Source organism: Crocodylus porosus, unplaced genomic scaffold, assembly GCF_001723895.1.
Source record: "Crocodylus porosus isolate Cpor-Errol unplaced genomic scaffold, CroPor_comp1, whole genome shotgun sequence".
Lineage (NCBI taxonomy): Eukaryota > Metazoa > Chordata > Crocodylia > Crocodylidae > Crocodylus > Crocodylus porosus.
In genome coordinates this window covers 9950107-9971461 of record NW_017728909.1, presented here as the reverse complement: position 1 = coordinate 9971461, position 21355 = coordinate 9950107, and the positions used below count along the sequence as shown (strand labels likewise).

Genomic DNA, 21355 nt, shown 5'->3' with positions numbered 1-21355 from the left:
TGGATTCAGTCTCGCCGTATTGCCAACTCTCATGATTTTGGGTGCTGTTCTTAAACGTCTTCGGGAATGTGAAAAACTTCGCTCTTTTATCTATATTTATATGTATATAGATTGATAAAAGAAAGAGCGAAGTTTTTCACATTCCCAAACCATAGACTTTAAGAACAACACCAAAAACTATGACAGTTGGCAACACTGCATCCATCACTGGTCCCTGCCCCCACACAGCTGCCTGCCTCTCTCCATGCCTGCAGCACCTGGCACCCACCCTCCCCATGCTGCCCGCTCCTTAGGCCTGGCCACCCTTGCTTCCAGCCACTTCTGCTCCTGCCTGTCTTCCCCTCCCACCATTTCCTTCTCCCACAGCCTCATCTCCCCCCACCCCATCACTTACCTTCCAGCTGTGGCCCTATTCCAGCCTGGGCCAAGAGCACATAACTGCCCTAGCCCAGCCTGGTAAAAGCAGCAGCTCTGGTCAGGACTCCAGAGCTCCTGCCTCAACAACTACTTCTGGGCTGGGAAAGATGCATGTTCTCTGTCAGCAAAGATTCTTAAGTTTCAATAGTGCAATAATTTTTTATATATTCAGTGGTTCTTGGGAGCACTCAATAAGCAAGCTCAAGCACGGTCAATGCTCTCAATTTTATGAGGGTCAGTTTTTTTTCCAGCTGTTTATCCACCCAGAAGTGAAAAAAGAATCTGAAAGTCTTGTAAGGAGATCAGCAGAGACCCCTATGCTTGAAGAAGGGTGACTGTGCCCAAAAGCTTGCTAAGAACTTTTTTTCAACTACTCAGTTGGTTTAATAAAAGATATCACATCTACTCAAAGAACCTTACCTGCCTATGTCCTTAGATCAACATGGCTACAACCAGAAACCTAGTAAGGAGATCAGGCTTGCCAGTGGGTTGACCATAGGCCCCCACATTTGCACAACAAATTCTACACTGGCCAATGTTATGGCACATCCTATTTCAAAGGAATGTCCTAGTGCATGCGGATGTTAGTGCAATTTGAATGTTAAAGTTGCTCATTATTGGCAGATTCCTGCTTTGAACCTACCTGTAGACATCATTAGATGCACACAGTGATACTTATATATCAGTCTGGCCCTCCCCATAAGCTACCTAGAAAAGGAGAAGCAAAGGTGTAGTTTAATCAATCATTTCTGTTTTTAGAGGCACATCCTACATCCTGTTATACACAAGGCAAAAGAATTAACATTCCTTATTTTCTTTCCCTTCACACATAGCCATAACATGGCTTTCTTTGATCCACAAATCTCACAGAACAACAGAAACAGATATTTGATAAGCAAATATCTAATACTACAACTCAAAAGTCCCTGGCACATGTTACAGGGGTGTAGGTTGTAGCCATGGTGGTCTCAGGACATAGGGAGACAAGGTTCTTTGGGTGAATAGGATCTGTTTTATTAGACCAACTTAAATAGTTGGAAAAAAAAAATTATAGCAAGCTTTCCGGTTTAAAAACCCTTCATCAGGCTGAGGAAGTCTCTGCAGTTGGTGTGTGCTCTTCCTGGATGGAATGAAGTCTATTCACCCAAAGAACCTTGTCTGCCTGGCACATGTTACATTTGTGGTGCAATTAGTATGTTACTTGCACCATACATAGTAACAGTAAATGTTCAGCCAGTGTATGGTGCCATAAAGTGGCAAACCAGCCACAAAGATGTTCTACAAAATACGTGGAACATCTTTATTGCTCACTTGTATGGTGCCATAAATTGACATGTCACATCCCCAGGCCAGTATTGACAATCCACTGATTGTCAGCACCAGCATTGGGAAGGGGGGCAGTATCAGGACAGCCCCTGTCCCAATGCCAAAAATGTGCTGCTTGGGGGAGCGGGTTACTAGCTTTCTAGAGTTACTGGCGACCTTCATACCTAGCAACTTTTTCTGCTTTGCCCTGCAGCTCCCACAGAAGGGAGAGGGGGGTACCCTGAGACATCTACAAATTGCAACTTTTTCTCAAACCCCAGGGCTCACTAACAATCAGCTGCTTGTTGGTCCAGGGTTAGACAGCCTTAGGTCTCAAACCAGATGGTGTGCACCTGGCTTTCAACTTACCAGTGCAGGAAGAGCCCAGGATCATGATCCTCCTTCACTGGCAAGTGGAAAGGGTGTGATTGGGATCTGATCCCTAATCCCAAAATTGTGCCTTCTGCCATACATGTGGCATGACAATGGGCAATTGTTGGGGGATTGGGGATCAGATCCCATCCTGCTATTAAAAGAACACGTGCCTGGGGTTTAAAACACCCAAATGAAACTGGAAGCCACTAACTGGAGCTTGCTACTAGCCCAGCAAAACCTACCAGCTGTATACATCACATGCATGTATTATCAGTACATTCTACGATTACAGGAGAATGGCAGATAGAGAAGGGTTTCATTTTTAAACAAATCTGTGCCAGTCATTTCAGCTGAAAGCACACTCAGAAGTAAACAGCTTATGACAGTTCGGAAGCACCGTGCTAGACAATATGTATTGAGGAACACAAGCGTGCAAATCAGGAACCCTCTTGGTATGACAGTATTTTGGGCTTGTCTACAGAATGGGCCTCTGCCAAAATACCAATCTGAGACCCCTAGTGGAGACACAGCAGATGCTGGCATTGCTACACTTCTCTGGTTGAGATCAGCCAACCATCACAAGGTCCTTTGCCAGCAGAGCTATGCTGACTGGGAGATACACTGTGAGCTGATACAGCTATTCCAGCAAAACGTTTTAGTGCAGACCTGGTCTTGGAAAGGAGGTAACTTGCATTGACCCATCTCCCAGCAGCTGTCTTTGTCTTAAGAGATGTATCATCTAACTATAACGACTGCTTAAGCCCCAGGAGGCCTATTAAGTCATGTCAGTTGTTTGTATCAACTATTTGTCCACCAGACTTTTTTCTGAATGAATAGGAAATTCAGTCTTTGCTGTGTACTGACGAGGGTTGTGCTCAAATAAACCTTGTCCTTGCAACAAGGCTACATTCAATCAAATTTTGTTCAATTAAGTGGCTTTGAGCCAGTGGTGCTTCCTGAAGGGGGGAGACAACTCAAGTTTTAATAGCCAGAAAGGAACAAGGAGTAGAGCAGACAGTAGCAGCTAGATGGCAGAGTAGAACAAGAATAAAGACAGAGAGAAGGAGAATGTGTAACCCAAGAGGACAGACCAGTTTGAGAAGCAGAGTACGGATCCCGGCCTCTCAAGGAAAGCTTCTTATATATTTCATATAATAATATGCTTATATGAAAGCAGCTAATGGTAAATACACTTCAATGTACAGCATAAAAGCAAAAGAAGACAGAGTTAAATAACTGGACTAACTGAACTGAGGATTAACAATAAGCTTTTTAGCCTCCCAGGACTATTTCAGTCAGAACTCTGGTGGAAGGCAGGTCAGGTAGCACCTTAGAGACAAACTTGTTCAGAAAAGCATAAGCTTTGTAAGCATCACCTTATGTTATAAGACGCTATGCCTTCTGCCTGACTTCAGACTAACATGGCTAGCTACCTCTCTCAACTATATTCCTAGGAATTGAACCAAAAATACTTATCCAAAGTGAAACATTTAACAGAAATGGACCTGTCTGGGTGAAACTTTCTTCAAGAAAGGTGGCTTAGCTCCAGGACAGTGTCCCTGCAGCCAAACATCCTGGTGGTTAAGGCTCTTCCTAGAGATGTGAGGGACCAAGATTCAAAAAATGGTCTGAATTAGATCAGAGACAGTCACTCAAATCCTTGTGGAGTGCCCTGACCACAATACCCTCATGGGACTTGCACATTTTATCCCCATTTTACATATGAAGAAACTAAAGCAGAAAGAGACAGGAGCCTCCTTTTTCAAGAATGCACATTGGGTCTTGATACCTAAATATCTCAGTATCCAATCTGAGATATTGAGATTTAAGACCAAATTTGTAGAGGCTTTGGGCACCTCCATCTTCCATTAACTTCAAGTGGATTCTCAGCTGTTCAGAACCGTGGTCTGTCAGGTCCTATGTTCCCAATCTGGACTTCTTAAAATGGAGGACTTCACATTAATGGACACTTGGAAATTGTGGTCAAAACTTTGTTTCTAAGGTGATGTTAACTCAGCTGAGATTGATGGGAGGGGGAGACATTACTAGATTTATGGTTTAATTATCTAAGTTGTAAAAATTACACATGAATAATGACACAGTAGAGCTGAGGACAACCCGGCTGGAAGGTAATCAGGGATCGTCGCCGAGGTCTTCGGACTCCGACAGAGGGGCCCGAGCTGGGCAATTAGTGGTCGACAGAGGGGAGTGCCCTCCCTGCTCGTAAGGATCCCTGGACAGGAATCTGGTGGAGGGTCGGTTAGGGGTAGTAAGGACACTAGCATCCCCGAGGGGGGCACGAAGCACAGAGGTGCACACAATGGAGTGGCTTGTGGTGAGGTTCCAATAGAGGTGATGGCTTAGGTTCCCTTATAGGATAGGGTGAGGGTGTATGACACTTCAGGGTAGTTGTGCCCCACCGGTATTTGGGTCTGAGAACTGGAACAGTGTCAGAGGCCCGCGGGGACAACCCTGGGGAATGAGAAGGCGACACACCACAGGAGGCGTGAGGCCAGGGTGTAGGGGTGGCAGAGCCCCGTGAGCAACCGTTGGGCCGGGCCCGGGCTACCGAGGGACCCGTGAACTAGCCCCATGCAAGTTGTGGCAGACGAGAGCGGGGTTGGCAGCACGGGAAGAAGAACTACCCCAGTGACAAACAGGCCCGGAAGGGGCGAAGACCATTGCAAGGACAGCAGAGCCACCCTAGAGCGGCTAGAGAAGGCCCACCAGTCGCAAATGGCTTTGATGTTTTGCTGTGCAAACTATCATTTCTTCTGCCATGTTACTGCCTGTAAGCCATTCCTGGTAACCTCTCTTCTGTTCAACAGCCCTAAAGACAGCTTTAGCTAACACTCTTAACTCAAGATGTGGTAATATTAACTCTGGTGTAGAAGTGATTGGTACTGAAGTACAGTGCTGGAGGCACCGTCAAGATGCTCAAGAAAGTTAGATTTTGTTTTATTAATCTGAATATGAGATGTACATTTAACTATAATGACTGCAGGACTAATGACGCAATATCTTTTGATGAGTTTTCCCCTAGTCTGTGTTTCTTTAAAAAAAACCCTTGATATATTCTCTAGCAAATTAGTGCAATAGTTCCAATAGTTATATTTGTTTTGCTCTGATCTTAAATTGAATAATATAATGCTAGCTTCCTATCATATGTATAAAGCTTCTAGTTCCTCTTTAACAGAGAAAAATGTGTTGATATATGTGATGATGTGTCACACCATTTACACCCACCTTTCAAAACCCTGCACTTGCTCATAGTATAGGCCTGTGGTTCTCAAGCTCGTTAGGTTCAAGGCACCTCTCATTAGGCTCAGGGTACCCCTTGGAAAATGCCAGCTCTTAGTTTTCATTCTTTTTTTTTACTAGGAAAAAATAATAGATATATTCTTCTTCTACAAAGAAATCAGAAAGACCACAACAGTTTGGAATCATTTTAATACTATGGAGTGATTTTACTACTATGGAATCATATTTGAAATCTCTGGGTTTTCCTTGTGAATCACATTAGCACTGTTTGGTATGCACACCTACCCAAAGAACCTTACCTGCAAACATTGTGTGGCACCCTGCGGCACTCTTGAAAGATGCCCTGGCACCCTGGTTGAGAATCACTGGTCTAGGTTAAGGAAACAGGGCAAATGCCAAACTTCTATTCTACTATTCTATTCTATTCTATTCCTCCCTTCTGCATGTCCTCCTTCTCTGCCAATTAAGTTAATCACATTCTTATAGGAAGCACCTGTAGATTAAGTTATTCTTATTAGCGAAAATTAGGGTCAGCAGACTGTGCCAGGATGGATTTTAGCAGAAAAGCATTATGTGCAGGAATTGCTGTGCAGGTATTTTGTCTCCTGAACATACTAAATACATATCAACAGTCATCTCTAATACAGGCAGTCCTCGACTTACAGCATTTCAAGTTACAATGTTTCATACTTACAACGTTTATAAATTGCCTGTTTCAACTTTCTGATGTCAGTTTCAACTTTACAGTGCTTGATCCGATGTGATGCCATGCCAGCGAACAAATTCTCTGCACTGCTCATCTCCCTGGAGAACATCTGTCCAAATCTCCTTGGACACTTTCTTTAAGAAAGCAGACAAGGCTCCAGAAAAACCTGCAGCCAAGACTCCTGAGAAGACTCCAGCCAACAACTGTTCACAAAGTCCAACCAAGAGCCCTTCAAAAAGTCCAGTAAAGTCACCTGAAAGTCCTTCCAAATCAATATGATTGCTATTTACAATATAAATACATTAATGTAGCTATATTACTCATCTATAATTGATTGAGTACAAAATGTTGGGGTATTTTTGGTGAAAATAGGGTATCAGGCCTTGGTTCAGGGACCAATCCCCCATAAGAAACAATGTTATAAATGAGAAAATTGGTTCCGAGTTACAATGTTTCGACTTAAGACATGGTTTTCAGAAACCAATTAAGTTGTAAGTCTGTGGACTGCCTGTATTGTCAAATGGTTCTTGCACAATGGAGAACAGAAAGAGTGTCAGTTAACTATGGGAATGATTTATTCTTCCTTTTTACTGGTAAGCATGTGACCATTAATGTCACTGATCTGGAGACACCCCAGCAGGAGGAAGGGCATGTAGCATTTTAGCCTTTTTACTTCCATAAATTGCCATCTGGAAGTGAATTGGCTGGGTGTTGAATGTTAGCTGTTAGACTACTAGATGAGAAGGGGTATTAGTGGTTGCAGCTTTGTTTCAAAGGTTAGCAGCCTAGCAGACCTAGTTTAGCTTATATTTGGGACAAGAATCAAGGTTGACGCAGTTCCCTGCATGTCATTTGGATTTATGCAGGGCATATCCAGAGACGGTTCAGCTCCTGCTCTGGGAGCACTCATCAGTTATGTTAGATATGCTAAATCCATAAATCCACAAAAAAATCTTATGGTTGCCACCTAACCTGCCTGTATCCTCTGAGGCGCTTGATCCTGTAGCTTACCTCATGGAGTGGGCTCCATACAAAATGCAGGGGGTACTTTTCCTTTATAACATGGCAATGGACCTGGAGGAGGAGGGGATGGCGATTGTGATGTCCTCCTTTCATAGAACTGTCCAGTGGATGGAGAAGACCCCCAGAACTTGGGGGACAGCTTTGATTATTTCCTCTGCCTAAGAGGGTCCAAACCCACCTCTCCAAAGGCTGACATAACCAGCAGGATATTCCTGTTCAAGCTGCTACACTCTACGGAAAATAAAAACTGGGCATGTCTATACATGCCCTTGACTATGCAGCTGGTACTAAATGACTGCACAGTACCCACAGGCACTGTGCAGTCCCAATGGTGCATGGGTCATTTTTGACCCTAACGCACAGTAGCAACGAGTTTGTCCCATGCAACGAGCTCATTGCTACTGTGCAGTAGTGGCGGTGTCACAATTAGCGCCCACTGATGCTACATTGGCCCAGGGACAAGCTACTTAGTGCCACTACGTCCTTCTCTGGCATTTTCTACCAGCTGGCTTAGGTGGTGGATTTCTGTCATCCCTTTCTTAAGCACCCAGATCTCCCCATACAGTGTATAGGGAGCGTGGGTGACTACGGGGAGGGCTAAGGTTCCACTAGGCAGCAAAACTACCTCCAAGTTAAGTACTACAATTCTGAGCCCTGCGACACTGAAGTCCCTTGGTAGGTTCAGCTATAAATAAACAACCAGCCCTGTCAATTCCACTAGAGCGGCCAAAGACACCAGAAATTACCTAGATCCATCACCTCCGAACATGAAACATAATTAGTGAAAGAACAGGTTAGGGACTATTTAGAAAAGCTGGACATATACAAGTCCATGGGGCTGGATGGGATACACCCAAGGGTGCTGAGGGAGGTGGCTAATGAGATTGCAGAACCACTGGCCATCATCTTTGAAAACTCACGGCGATAAGGAAAAGTCCTGGATGATTGGATAAGGACAAAATTAGTGCCCTTATTTAAGAAAGGGAAGAAGGAGGATCCTGGGAACTACAGAGCAGTCAGCCTCATCTCAGTCCCTGGAAAAATCATGGAGCAGATCCTCAAGGAATCCATTTCTAAGCACTTGGAGGAGAAGAAGGTGATTAGGAACAATCAGCATGGATTCACCAAGCGCAAGTCATGCCTGACCAACCTGCTTGCCTTCTATGACAAGGTGACTGGCTCTGTGGATGCAGGTAGACCAGTGGATGTGATATACCTTGATTTAAACAAGGCTTATGATACGGTCACCCGCAACTTTCTCGCAGGCAAGTTAAGGAAGTACGGGCTGGATGAATGGACTCTCAGGTGGATAGAAAACTGGCTGGAGCATTAAGCTCAGAGGGTAGTAATCAATGGCTTGATGTCTAATTGGCAGCTGATATCAAGTGGAGTGCCCCAGCAGTTGGTCCTGGAGCCATTTTTGTTCAGTGTCTTGATCAGTGACCTGGAAGATGGCATACAGTGCACCATCAGCAAGTTTCCAGATATGCAGGAGGGTAGGGCTAGGAACCAGAGTAACCTAGACAAATTGGAGGATCAGGCCAAAATAAATCTCATGAGGTTCAACAAGGACAAGTACAAAGTCCTGAGGTATTGGACGGAACAATCCCATGCACCGGTACAGGCTGGGGGCTGACTGGTTGGCCAGTAGATCTGCAGAAAAGAACCTGGGGGGAACAAGCTGAATATGAACCCATAGTGTGCCGTTGTTGCCAAGAAAGCTAACACCATACTGGGCTGCATTGGTAGGACTGTTGCCAGCAGGTCAAGGGAAGTGTTTCTTCTCCTCTGTTCAGCACTGGTGAGGCCACATCTGTAGTACTGTGTTCAGTTTTGGGCCCCCACTACAGAAAGGATGTGGACAAATTGGAGAGAGTCCAGAGGAGGGCAACAAAAATAGTTTGGGGGCTGGAGCACATGACTTCTGAGGAGAGGCTGAGGGAACTGAGCTTATTTAGTTTGGAGAAGAGAAGACTGAGAGGGGATTTATTAGCAGCCTTCAACTATCTGAAGGGAGATTTGAAAGAGAATGGAGCTGGACTGTTCTCAGTGGTGGCAGATGACAGAACAAGGAGCAACAGTCTTAAGTTGCAGCAAAGGAAGTTTAGGTTGGATATTAGGAAGAATGTTTTCACTAGTGGGGTAGTAAAACACTGGAACAGGTTAAACAGAGAGGTTGTGGACTTTCTGTCCTTGGGGGTTTTCAAGACTTGGTGAGACAAAGCTTTGGCTGGGATGATCTAGTTGAGGGTGGTCCCGCTTTGAGCAGGGGGTTAAACTAGATGAGCTCCTGAGGTCCCTTCTTCCAACCCTAATTTTCTATGATCTCCATTTCTGCCCAAGTCAGGGAGAAAGAGCAAGTTTTACAGCACGCTGTGGAAGCTGATGTATAAAGAGCATGGGGAGGAAGTAGGCCCCATAACCGTGGGGCTCTCACAGATAATGCCCTACCAGCCACTGTTCCCTCCTATATATAACAGTTGGACTTTTGCATGCAGACTCTCCAATCTTCTAGCTCCCCACTAGCACTGTGTATACTGGCAGACCTATTACTCTGCAGGATGAGGAGACACTAGAAAGGACACTGCTGGTGGAGATCAACACTAAAATGGACTAACTACTGAAAAATTCACTCCAGGAGGACAGTCCTGTCTTGGCAGCAAGATATGTTAACTGTTTCCATGGTTGTAGACAGCAGAACACCTAGATAAAATGGAACGGGTTTTGCTTATGCAGTATAAGCCCCTGCCATAAGAATGTGAAGTTGGTCTAAGATAGATATATAATATATAGCTATGTGGATGTCTGAATGTAAATGAGTAAATAGTCTTTGATTCCCTTGGAAACCTCCTGAACTACAGGCTTTCCACACAAGACAACTTAGGGTACACATCTACTCCTGTACAGTAGCACAGAAACAGCATGGGAAGCACTGCTTCACCACCAGTGAAGTTTCTGTCCTTACCGGACCTACCTGTTCCATTGGCTAAGCACAACCTACTTTGGGTAGCAAGCGATCAGTCATTCAGACAGACTTCAGCAGGCTTTTCATGTCATCCAGTGACTTCTGGAATAGCAAAAGAAGCACATCTGCCTGCTCTCTACATACTAGAATAGAGAAACACATGGCAACTTACTTCTTTGTGTTAAATAGTTTATTTAATGTTAGCAAAACATTCCCTTAGATTTTGCAAGTTGGCAACTGCTTGTTTTCAGGCTTTAATAGGCAGATCATGATCAGTTTTTCATTGAGCTAATAAAGACATGTAAACTACCATTTAAATGCCTAACAGTAAAAAAAATATTTGGGCTCAATTAAACCTTGAGTTTATGTTGGCATTTACCTGTCTGATTCACAGCCAACAAGATGTTGATCTAAGGGCTTTAGTGGTTAATGATGCCAAAAAATAACCCTGGAAACCTGCTAACCATGTCCTCGAGGCCACATGCATTATTCATTATGGCACATAGCTCTAAATACTTGTTATGAACCACGTCATACCCAAAATATATCAAGAAGTCACCCCGATCTCTCTCCATCTGGCATCTTTCTTGCTTTGTCACCCTGCTTTGCCCTCATTTCCTGTTTTACGAACTCCTCTGTACCTGGACTGTACGGTAAACCACCCTCATTTCCTAACCTCTCTTCCAGTGAAACCAACTGGCATGTGTACTATGCACATCTTTTAACAGACAACATTAGCGGAGGCTCAGAAGCAAGGACGTCAGACAACAGAGGCACCGCTGTAAGCACAGACCAGTCTGGGAACTGGCCTATACATGTTTTCAGGCGGTAGGACTCCGCAAGCCATGTCTCGCCACATGTACCACAGGTTCTGAATAAATGGATGTGTCTGCTAAAGAACTGGGGACTAACACTGGAGGATGCCAGACCCGTGACTGAAGACAGACAGTGTTTCAGCAGACAGATAAAACTGTTCATGGCGTAGAACACAGCCTAGTCAAAAACTAGCAGGAAATAAACATCCCTCCTGCTCACTCAAGAGGCAGGTGTGCCTGAAAAAGGGTGTTTATGCCTGGAAGCTTGCAAAGAGCAATTTTTCTAACTATTTAGTTGATCTAATAAAAGACTGTTGCACTTAGAAACTGGATTTGTAACCTAGTGCTTGAAGAATTGACACAGCACTCGGCTGATTAATAGCAGAAAGGCTTGCTTTGATAACTACCAACAAGCTATACAACTAAACAACAGAAAAAAAGGCTGTTTCTTAATAGTCAATAAATGAGCTATATTGCCACACAGTCCTCGTATTAGCTGCAGGAGATTCTTTTCTTATGCAGGCCAAAAGCCGGTTCAAGTCATGGATCTGGTTCTCAAAGCATGGATCTGTAACCTTAGTCCAGCCGGGGACAGGTTATGGTGTCCCTTTTTCCCCTGGAGAAAATGCCCACCATCTACTGGCAACTCTTTCCTTCTTATACTTGTTCAGTTGTATAGCTTCAAAGCAGTCTTTCTTGACAGTTGGTGAATCAAAGTCTGAACAAAGCAGGCAAGGATGGAATTAACATATTACAATTGTATCCTGTTTGTGTGGTTGTGAAGGTCGCAAAATTTTGATCAGTTTTGGAATTAAATGGGATGGGTATTGATTGAATGAGATAACTTTAGGAAGTCAATTACAGAATACTATCTTTCTGTAGTCATTTTAACAATGGAGCTGCATCAAGTGGCTTATGGAGATATCTGACAGACATTGAATGCCTGTTTTGAGAGATATATGTCTTGACTAAGGGAAGATGTTACAATGAATTAAGGAATGCAAATGTGAGGTAGTGAGGATCAAAGGCCGCTGGGGACAATAGGTGTGAGTTAGTTTTGTGTTAGACTGATTTAGGATAATGAACACTGGGTATGTTTGCAATTAACACAGAAGATGTAACACAGGAGATGCGATAATCAATTTGGGATTGCTTTCTTTCACATGGTCCCAGACACAATCTTGCAGTTTTGTACAAAAGGTGTTATTTTAGCAGTTTAACAATTTAAACTACATGTGTAGGTCTGGCCAAGCTTTTACAGCTATCAGGTGTCACATTTACCCAAAGAACCTTGTCTGCTTAGGTAACATCCTCAGCATCTCTTCCAAAATCTCCTTTTGCTGTCTCACTAAAAACATGCCCATACTCCTGACTTTACCCCACAAACCTCCATTCACCTCCTCTTTGTCACTGTTGACATCAGGACCTTCCTCCCATGCAGCAGGGGGCTATTTCTGACTCCTCCCTTTCTCCTGACTCATCCAGGGCATGCCCAAATTCAGCCACTTCTTCCTCTGCAATAGCTCCAAGATTTGTAGAAATTTTAAAATTTCCCTTCCCATCGTCAAATGTTTTCCTCGGGTCCTTACTGTATCCTACCTTGATGGTTGCAACAGTCTCCTCTCCACAACACGCGTTGTCCCATTTCAGTTTAGACAAAACACAGCCTCTCTACTTATCCACTCTGCTTATTGATTTGATCACGTCACTTTGAGCTTCCTACTGGCTCCCCATCTGCTATAACATCCTATTTTAAAGTAACAGGTACTTTCTTCAAAACTTGATATGTATCTTTTCCTCCTTCCTAATCCTTTGTGGCAGAGCTGGGGAGAAGGGTGGGGAAAAAACCCACTCACCATCCTGCCTCGGCTGTCTGGTGCCCCGAGACTTACCAGATGCCTGGCCCCAGCACTGGAGCAACAGAGCCAAGACAGTGTCCCCACTCATTCCCAGCAGCACGGAGATGAGCAGCAGAGCTGGGAACCAGTGCTCCAAAGGGCCATCAACTCAAGCCAGAAGTCCTGGTGGAGACATGGCTGTGGCTCCTTAGAAGCCTCTCGAGTGAGGCAGGAGCCAGCTGATTGCAAGCCTTTCTCCGTTATAGCGGAAGGGAGCAGCCCCAGCTGTGCAATGGAGACAGCTGGTGACTGACTCCAGGAACTGGGTGGACGCCTTACAAGCTTCCAGGAAACCAGATCCAGCAGTGAGCTGAGGAGAGAGCATGTCCAGTGGCAGATAGGTGAGAAGCAGCCTATCTGCTCACCTTTTCTTATATCGATAGAAGATGGACTCCAGGAGATACCAGGAGCCAAGGCCAGCACTTACAGCCATGATACTGGGGCGCAGCTTTGATAGTGACTGAAAATATCCAGAGGTATGGGGCAGGAGTGTAGGGGTAGAGGAGCTCCCAAACTTGGCCCTTAAGGCCCTATACTGCACAGTAAATCATGATACAAGACCAACTTGAATGGGCGGGTTACCGCTTACCCCTTTGCAGGAGAACAGTGATGGTTGTTAGCCTATTTCCTCCTATTATTAATTCCATCACAGTCATGGCAGGTGAAGCAGGTTAAGGACCGTGACAGTTCCTCCTTGTGAGGAGAGAGAGAAAAACCCCTAAGGCCCGGCAAGAGACCCTAAAAGGACGCAGATGCCGAGCTCGGCGAGCATTACCCTCAAGGTGTTGGCAACTCAGTGACATCCTTCCTGCTGGACTTTCATATCCTCCTCTCCCTCTCCACCCCCATGGCCCTGTCTGTGCTCTCATCCTCATCAGTCTATTTGTCAGCCTTTTAAACAATGACTGCACATCACCAGATGTATGACAGCACTTCCCTGAATTCACCCATAAAGCCCCTGTTCCCTCCAATTTTTAAATTCTGTTTAAAAGCCCACTTCTGCTTTGCTTTTGATAGCAGATGAGTACAGAAAATCCCTCTTCTGGTTCCCCTCCTTTGATCTCCATCTGCCTGTCCTCGTGGCCTTGTCTGTTCTTACCTGCCCCTGCTACCAGAAGCTCTGGCCGCAGACAGCAGCCACCATTGGTAAGTGAGCAGAGCACATTCACACCCACATGTTCCTGGTGGCTCCATGTAGTCCCATGGCAGCAGCTGGGCCCGTGGGAATGAAAAGTGCACCGTGGGAAGGCACCAACTGCTAAAGGGGCTGCTACCACCAGCAGGAGGCATAGGAGTATCTCCATGTGTCTTCTACCAGCTGCTGGATGGTGGCAAAAGCCTTAGGGCCTTGTTATAACTTACACTGTGAGCTGCACAAATGCCGATCAGTGTTAATGCTAGCTTGGAGTTTGTAGCAGTCGCACCCTTAGTCTAGAAACCTTCTTTGACTGTCCCCCGCACAGCTGTGGCTTGCCACTAGAGGGCCGGTGAGCTAGGACAGGCTTTTATCCCTGCTCTAGGGGTGGTGTGAGAGATCCTGGGATACTGGAGGACTTCAATTTGGGCCGTGCATCTGTGGGGAGTGGCCACACCTAAATGGAACAAGGACTGGGTAGTGTGGATCAAAGATAATCCTGCCCTGGAGTGGCCTAACTTTGAGCTGCATAATAAATCCTTAAAATCACTTTAAGGTATTAATGTGAGGACAGTCCAGGGGTTAAGAGTTCCAGGACCTCCCCCAAATTACCATGTAACAAGCCCCTTACTTCCTAGAGATGCTGCAACTCTCTAGCTTTCACCTGCTGTGGGACAGAAATATACATGGACAACAGTTACTGTGGAGCAGCTGACACATGAGAAATTCCCTCACTCTCCTTTAACCTCATATAACTTGTTCATCTACCTGTACCTGAATCATCACGCTAAATTGTGCAAATGTGTGTGTAATGAAATAGCTAACAATGCTAACATTTCAATAAATAGCCAAGCTAACATCTCACTGAGAAAAAAAGGAGGCTTCAGACCTCTCAGAAGTATTGTGCTAGCAGCATTGTCATGCCTGAGGGTGTTTTAGGGGTAGGACAAATTAAATGAAAGCAGTGATTCTAGGGAACAACAAGTACTCTCAGAGAGCTGCTAGCCTGTAGGATGGACTTGTTCTGTTTCTAAGGCCTAAGCTTACATATGTCTATCTTGCTTTAAATGAAAGAAAGATAGCATGATAAGGTATGGCTTGTAGTTTAAAATATTAGCCATGCACTTTAATATGGATGACACTAAGCATAGTAATTCACAGCCAAGGATCAACTGAACATTTGTTGAAATCAAGAATTAGGTCCAAAAGACAAAGGAAGAAGGTTTTCGATGCAGTAAAAGAAAGACATTCTAGCAAGAAATTACAACCCCGAAGTCTGCATGCAAAACAGCAACAAGCATAGTTAACACAGTACTAAGCACATGCAAAGCAGTTAACTAATAATTAATTAAGTTCTTAACAAAACCTTGCATGCTGAGAAATATATTGCACAAAGAAATAAAGACCAGCATGTCTGAGTCCAGCCTGACATACAAAATCCAAGTTTCACAGGTGTTAAGCACCTGCAGCTCACATGGACATCAGTTGGCTTTGTGTGCATTCAGCAACAATAAAAGTCAAGCTCTGGAAGTCTTGATTAGTGGCCACTTTTGGAAATGTAAGCTTTAAAATAATTTGCCAGAGTCCATATGGTAAAAAGACACCTGGGCAAGGAGTAGGACTTGGCACTTCTCTGCTGCCATCCTGTGTACCACCAGACTATGCTGATTCAATGTCAAATGTCCAGATTTGGGTACCGTTCCTCACAGTACTAGTATCATATCCTTAAATAGTCCTAATGGAGGCAATGGGACTACTTGTGGTCAATCTGCCTCAACACAGTAAGGACATCAGACTATCTTGTGAAATATATGAAGAAATAAACTATCAATGGCTCCTTGGAGATTCAATGAATATGACTATTCTAATTCATTTCTAAAAAACCCCAACCTCTCCAAAACACTTTCTTTAACAAGGCCTGAAAGGCACAGAAACCTCAGTGTCAACAGCCTGAGTGCTCTAGAAAACCTCAGCATGCAGTGAAGATGAAGTAGCTTTTATAATCTTTGGCCTATATTTAATTCCACCCTTCTAAAACAGTACCATAGAAACTGTAATCCTCTCAGAAAATGCATCCCCTCCAGAAATGATATTTCTGCTGGACAGTTATTAATTGTGTGTGTATACTGCAAGGGGAAGGTGTGATCCCAATGTGAGCGGGGAAACCCACAACATCTTTAACTAGCACAGGCAACAGTAATGAAGACACATAGGCTTTTGCATAAGTTGCAACTGAAGTATAGATTCAGGGCTCCTGGCAGGTGGTACTGTGGCTGGTAACCCAGGGCTAGAGCTTGTGCCACCATGTCCTTGCTACTCTTGTGACCTCTGCTAGCTAGATTCAAACAAGTGTAGGTTTTCTGGAGACCCCCGCCCTCCCCCCAACACACACTCTTACTGCAGGGATCGGGCCAGTCAGCTACATAGATTTAAAGTGTGTTGATAAGGAACCTCATTCCCCTAAAAAGTCCTCATTCACTTAAAAAGTCCCACCTAAGCTTGCAGGGAGTTCCAGTCTAGCTCAAACAAACTTTAGGCAGAGGAACATCAGAAAGTTTGAGGGGTAGGAAAGGCAGCTGGTCCACTACAAACCAGGGAGGGGAAGTCGCATGTTTTCAGAGGATAATCTTTATTTCTCGTTGCTGGGTGCAAAGAAGTGAAGCAACTTCTTCCTCCCTCCATTCTTCTAAGGGTGAAGTCTAAAGGCAAAGTCCATGTCAGTACCATGGGACAAAGATCCGGGTGTTGCAGAGGAGCAATAGCAGATGCTTACCAGCTAGAAAGAGGAATCCAGAGGCAGAGACAGCATGCTGAATGAAGAGTCTTCTGGTGACTAGGACAAGACAGAGGTCTTGTGACAAAAGCAAATATAATGAGATTGGCTCAGATGGGTCAAAAGGAACAATGGGAGCAGTCTCTGCTAGAAAGGGTCATAGGTAACGAACCCTCCTTGGCTAAGAGTCAACCGATCATGGGAACAGAGAGGCACAACGAGAGAGGGCGGGTGGTTCAAAGCATTCTAAAAATCCTGCTGCTGATGGGGATGCCTGGAGGCAGGTACACACTGCAACTCTCCTTGCTGTGTGACAGCCTTAAGAGGAACTAACATTTCCCAGGAATTCAGGGATTTACTTGTCAGACACACAGTAGCCCTAAGAGCTGCAGTCTAAACATTGCACTAGCAGAACATGTGCTTGATAAGAAGTCATGAACACTTGCCATGCAATTTAGCGGTGGACATGAGGCCCGCTGCAGGTTTCCAGATTGCTGGCAGGGTCCACTGTAAATATTCATTCACAATCAAAGGCATTCATTTAAGGATTATGGGCTGTGGATTCTGTGGTAAAGTAAATTTGCAGCTAACAGGACCTTTAGTTGTGGCACCATTTAACTGGTTATCTAGCTGCAATATGTTCTTCTTGGTCGCTTTTACTGCCTCTAAAAAGCAGAAGGCATATTGAATCTGAATGATGTGGCATAAGAAATTAGCTTAGGAGAAATATGAGAGGGTTGCCTTCAACAAAGAGCACTCAACAGAAATCAAGCAGGGATATCAATAGAGGATAATGCCGTGGAAGAATGTGGTCTGGCTTCACAAAACCTGTAGGAGATTAGCTTCTTCTGTAAGCAAGAAGACTTGTTTAGCAAAGAGCACGAAGAGGCAAAGTGCTATGCCATAACTGGCATATTCATAGGGGTCCAGCTTTTTGAAAGGCGTCACTGTTAAGGGTGGGGGGAGGAATTAGTGAGCACGGTTCGCAGGAGAATGACTTTGAAGTAAATGAAACTGAGGCTTTGTTTACACTGGGCTTTCAGTTATAGCTGGAGTAGCTGAACCAGTGCGATTCCTTAGCACAGAAAGGCAAGCCTACAATTTGCATAGGTGCAGCTTGAAACTGTGACAAGCTACACACACCAGTGCAAATCCAGATTCACCAAGGCACCTAATGCAACCGCCAGCCACCAATGTCTGCGACCAAGGTATATTTCTAGTGCAGATGCTAATTCACATGCCCACAATGACAGTCATATTGCCTGAAACATTTCAAACAAATTTGGACAAATCAGAAGAATGCAAGCTGCTGCAAATGAACCTGCCCCAAGACGTAACTGGCTAGGTGATCTAATGGAAAAAAAACCCTCTCTAACTATTTTTGTGATCCCAGAAGGTCATGTCACCTGTGAGGCAGTGCTCAGAGAAGCAGCAGAGTCTCATTTGCTGAAAGTCACTGAAGATGGAGCCAGGAATGCTTTACCCATCTGAATGCATGAGTGTCTCCAGGTTAAGCACTTGGAAATATTACTCAGGGAAACATCTTGTCTTGAAAGAGTGGAACAAAATACTCTGTTGCATGACAGAACACAGAACTACACATCAAAAAAGAACAACTCCAGCATGAATGGGCACAGATCAGTGTGATGATAAAACAGAAGTGTGATACCGTTCCTCTTCTGTTAGCATGGCCAGTTACAGAAGCAAACTAGATTTACTCAACTTGCAAGTTCTTTGCATCTTTATTGTTCTGTGTTCAATGGGGCCCTGGTACATGAGATCCAGGTGCTAGAGCAATGTCAGTAAATAACAAACTGGAAATCCCCTTTCTTATTATAAAGAGCATAACTATATAGACCAACAGTGTATTGGGGTGGTCTGCTCCTTTAAGAGGGGACAATCCGCCCTGTAGCATTTGGATGGGCAGAGAGAGAGAGAGTCCTGCTAGGAGCTTTAAAAAACCCCCAGAAGGGTAAAGAGAAGAGAAGGAGGAAAGCTGTGCAAACAACTGCTTGCTATGAGAAGGGCTCCTCTCCCGTAGTGTCCAGGACAGGACAGAAGGGGTTTGGTTTTGTTTGTTAGCACAAAATAAAAACAGCTCCTTGCTCCTGACCCTGGCCTTGCACTCAATTGACTAAGGCTGTCTAACTAGGTCAGGGGCTGCACAGAGTGCCAGTATGTGGTCCCTGGGCTGCGTAACATGTGGGCAACATATTATGCCCCCATCGCACACCTCCCAGGTCGTGCTGGTGGTGCATGGTCTCCCAACCCATGTCAGCGGGACAGGCAGCCACCAGGGCTCATAGGTCACCTGCTGGGCCCATGGGCCACCAGTTGGACAGTCCTGGACTAAATCATGCACCTTAATGATAGACCTTGATAACCTTAATCCTTTTGAGTTCTCCCTAGGACACTGAAGCTTTTGTATAAAGAAGGGGCTTGTGTTATAGTGCTTTATCTGAAGAAATATATAGGTCTCGTGTGCAAAAGGCCATAAAGGTCAAGTGAGGGAGTCAAGGTCTGCTCAAGTGCCCAGTGCACCTTGGGCTGGTATGGTGCACTCAGCAGCACTCTACTCCCTATCCTCCAAACAAGGGACTATGTCCCTGCCCAACACATACACCCCTGCAGCCCCATCGCCAGTGTAGTGGGCACTGTTGTTACGGCTGGTCAAAGCTAGTCCTGCCCCAACATTACTCCATTCCCCAGCATCAGTCACATTCTCTCCCACCCCTTCCTCTCCCTCATCTGTTTCAAACCTGGATTAGGTAGAGGGAGGCTAAGACAGGAACTTGGCAACCAATGTCAGTGCCATAAAATCCCAGTGCCCAAACTGCAGTTGTAATATACCAATAAATACATTTAAAATATTTAATTTGCCCCCATAAAGCCTTCATTCCATACTCTCACCCATTGTATAAGACTATAAAAAGGGGGGGGGGAAGCAAGAGAAAAAAAGGGATGAAGGAGGTAGAGGAGCCAGGGAAGCGGGGCATGGGGAAGGGGTGAGGAGAGTAGGACTGGAGGGGGAAGAGGGAGGGGTAAGGTGGGAGTGGATGGGTGGGGAGCTGCCAGGCTGCTGCTCTGATCCCCAAATCACCCTCTCTAAGCCCAGATCACTCCCCTAACACCCCAACTGCCCCCTCAAATAGAACTCATAAGAAATTCTATTAGTGTCGGGCCCAAATTGAGACATTCAGGGCCAGTCAGACATGGTACCTCAGTTCTATCCAGCATTGAAGTTTAGGCAATAGGTTTTATTTTTATGCATGAGAATACCCTGCAAATTGATTTGGGACTATTTATATTGTCTAGTCAACTAAATGTGCTTTCAGCTGAGCCACTGGACAGTCTGTCTGGAGGTATAAGTGAGGCTCCTTGGAATTATACAGGGTGAAAATAATATGAATTAACTTGTTTTTCTGCTGCCCCCTTTTATGCAAAACATTGCTGTTTATTTTTACAGAGAGATCTTCAGACTAGTGACATGGAACAAAATTACTTAGCCTCTACTCTTTGACCTCGGAAGTATGTGATTTTGAAGCATCCTCACTGGTCTTATAATATTGATCATTTACATGTCTTTACAGAAGACAGACAGGTGTCTGTGTTCCTATTTTATAGAAACTTTAAAGCCAAATTGTGTAAAAGTGGCCAATTCCTCAGACTTGCTGAGCACCTCTCGCTATCTTTGACTCTCACTGGAATTCTGAGTGTCCAGCACCTCTCTAATCCAGATCAAAGGTGTCTTCTTGCTGGATGTGTAGACAGAGTTTTGTTTGGTGCTGTTGAACTTGAGCCTGAGCATGCACACTGGTCTACGAGCCCTCCAGAAAGGGTCACTGTTCGAACTTGTGACCTACTTAGGAGGAGCAAGCATGCTCAGTGGCAATTATGAAACGGTGAGAAAAATCATGAGGTCAAGGTGAACAACAAGCAAAGAGAAGTAACAGGATGTAATAAACAGCTTGGGTGGCAGCACATGATTGGATAATGTCAAACGTGGTGATGAGGGGCTGGAAAAGTATAAGAAAAAGGTGGAAAAGACCCCTCACTGTCCAGTCTGGGTCATTTTGGTTGGTTTCTGGTTCAGTCCAGTTGGATTTCTTTGCCTCCATTTCCCAGATCAGCCCCCACTCTGGGCCCCCCTTAGACCCCAGGGGAGGTGCACCTAGACCGAGGGTCAGGGAGGATCTAGTCAGGGAACTTCTGGAGGGACTGGATGTATTCAAATCAGCTGGTTCGGACAATCTCCACCCCCGAGTGCTGAGGGAATTAGCTGAGGTCATTGCGGGACCCCTGGCACGGCTGTACGAGCACTCGTGGTGCTCTGGTGTGGTCCCAGAGGACTGGAAGAGGGCCAGCGTGGTTCCCATCTTCAAAAAAGAGAGAAAGGAGGACCCAGGAAACTATAGGCCAGTTAGTCTTACCTCGATCCTGGGTAAGCTTTTTGAGAGAATTATTCTGGCACATGTCCACGAGGGGCCAGCAGGGGAGATTATGCTTAGGGGCAACCAACACAGGTTCATTAGAGGCAGGTCCTGTCAGCCCAACCCGGTGGTCTTCTACGACCAGGTCACCAAATCCTTAGGGATAGCAGTGGACATAGTCTTCCTGGACTTCTGGAAGGCCTTCGACACTGTCTCTCACCCCGTTCTCATCAAGAAACTGGGGGACTGTGG

General features: G+C 45.1%; 1 long non-coding RNA gene across 1 annotated transcript in view; it reads left to right on the top strand.

Moving 5' to 3' along the window:
* Positions 1-12096, top strand: part of LOC109307731 — an 18834-nt gene extending 6738 nt beyond the window's left edge. The window contains exon 3 of the long non-coding RNA XR_002100344.1: positions 12083-12096. This is a non-coding gene — a long non-coding RNA (uncharacterized LOC109307731). The remainder of the gene's footprint in view (positions 1-12082) is intronic.
* The last annotated feature ends 9259 nt before the right edge of the window (positions 12097-21355 follow it).